This window comes from Cyprinodon variegatus, unplaced genomic scaffold (genome assembly GCF_000732505.1).
Source record: "Cyprinodon variegatus isolate N-32 unplaced genomic scaffold, C_variegatus-1.0 Scaffold156, whole genome shotgun sequence".
Taxonomy (NCBI): domain Eukaryota; kingdom Metazoa; phylum Chordata; class Actinopteri; order Cyprinodontiformes; family Cyprinodontidae; genus Cyprinodon; species Cyprinodon variegatus.
Window position 1 is genome coordinate 1,224,813 of NW_015150609.1, and position 2,012 is coordinate 1,226,824.

The window sequence follows — 2,012 nt, forward strand, 5'->3', positions numbered from 1 at the left end:
TTAGTTTCTATCAATCTGTCAACGCAGTACAATGAATCAGTTCAGTGTAAAGAACCAGTTCATTGAGAGATCTGTGAAGAAAGAAAAGAACCAGTTCGGAAGAACCAGTTCATTGAGAGATCAATGAAGAAAGAAAAGAATCAGTTCAGATTCATGTGTTGAGGAACCAGGAAACACCTCCAGAAAGGTTTTGAGGAAGATCCCTTTCCCCTGTGAATCATTCAGAAGTTCTAACAGAACCGGTTCAGAACCAACTAAAACACAGTGAGGAGACCATCTGAAGACCTGGAGAACCGCTGATCCAGGAAGGTCTGGATCCTGACTGGAGGTTCTGTGTGTTTTCAGACCACCTGATGTTCTGCAGAAGCCAGAGCTAATGTGTGTTCTGTAAACTGCGTATATTAGCAGTCAGTCAGCCCTACTTTACTTTGCTAATAGGATTCCTTTATCACCCCCCCCCCTCCTCCTCCTCCTCCCAGCATGCATCACTCAGCCTTCCAACACACACACACACACACACACACACACACCCACACAGAGCTGTAACCTTACCTGGGTGTCCTCTGTCCTGCCGCTGCCGTGACGTCCCCCTGGTTGCCGTGGTAACCTGTTTCCTCCTTCCTCTCTGTGGCACTCAGTAACCTGGTCTTCGTCCTCTTCGTCCTCCTCTTCCTCTCTGAACACTTGTTGTCTGCAGCAGAGCCGGCTCATCGTGGATTTACTGGCTAAGCTCCGCCTCCTCGTCCTGATCCTGATCAATCAGCCGCTGGCTCCTCCCTCCTCAGCTACAACCAATCTGAGGCTGGGTCTGCTCCTTCGGCCAATGGCGGATTGGAGGGGGTGGGGCTACTGACCTGATCAGGAAGCAGAGAGGTAGCACTGATTAATGATCAGGGATCACTGAGGTGTGATGTCACTCTGCTGCACTGTGATTGGCTGCCAGGGATCAGTGGTTCCAGCGGCCCAGGTGACCTGATAGCAGACTGGTTCTGCTGGTACTGATTGTACCAGAAACCTGATTTGGATCAACCTGTGCTGCTTTAGTAAACACTGGGCCTGGTTCTGATCCACCTGGAGAACATCTGAGCAGAGTCCATCTGAAGCCGCTCAGAGGTTCTGAATCCAGCAGAACCAGAGAACAGGATTCTCCTCACCTGAGATCAGCTGGGGTCCAACATCCCAGAACCCGCCTCGGTCCCACCTAGAAGTTAAAGCAGACGTCATGTTGGAGTCACAGAGCGCTCGGATCGACCCGGGTTTCTGTCAGACTGACGGTTCTTACCGGGTCGGGATCAGGGGTCCTCCTGTGAGCTGCTTTGCTTCATCCCACGTCTCCAACAGGTCCAAACCGGATCCAAAACCGCTCCACAGCTCCTCGTTACCCAACCCAACACTAGGGTCTGCTGTGCTACTGGTCGTCCAGCTCTGCAGATCTGGTTCTCCACCTTTCAGATCCTGAATCTTCTCCTCAGGAACCAGTCCAGTCATCTGGGCCAGCAGTTCTGGATCAGGGAGGAATGTTCTACAGAGTCCGTTCCAACTGGAACTGAACCTTCAGAAAGTCTGGACAGCCTCAACGCCTGGACTCAGAATCAGGCGTCCAATCAGAACCAGGCATCCAGTAGAGGAGGGTCGCTGGTCGCTATGGTGATTCTCTCCATCATCGGGGGTGGAGGGACCAGAACCTTCTGGTGGTCCAAGTGTCCCCTTTATGTTTCTGACGGGTTCACTGGACCTACTGGAAGTGGATGAGTGTGGGCGTGTCTACCAGAGGCAGGATGATGATGATGATGATGATGATGATGATGATGATAATGATGATGATGATTTTTTAAGTATTAGGGAAGCTGCTGTTCCAATGGTTCTATTTCCGAATTCTCCCGAGTGGCGCCCGACTTTACACGAGAGAATAAAGTGAACGTGATTGGTCGATTATCACATTGGGACCAAGTAGCACTAAATTGGTGACTTAGAAACGACGCTGTCAAGGAACGCTATGGACAGCGGAAACA

General features: G+C 51.0%; 1 protein-coding gene across 1 annotated transcript in view; it reads right to left on the reverse strand.

Moving 5' to 3' along the window:
• The window catches only part of LOC107086541, a 9,745-nt gene extending 7,939 nt beyond the window's left edge, over positions 1–1,806 (reverse strand). Inside the window, exons 1-2 of the mRNA XM_015377538.1 lie at positions 1,155–1,806; positions 553–854 (exon numbers count right to left, since the gene is read on the reverse strand). The gene's annotated coding sequence lies outside the window, so the exon portion shown is untranslated. The remainder of the gene's footprint in view (positions 1–552; positions 855–1,154) is intronic.
• Between the last annotated feature and the right edge of the window lie 206 nt (positions 1,807–2,012).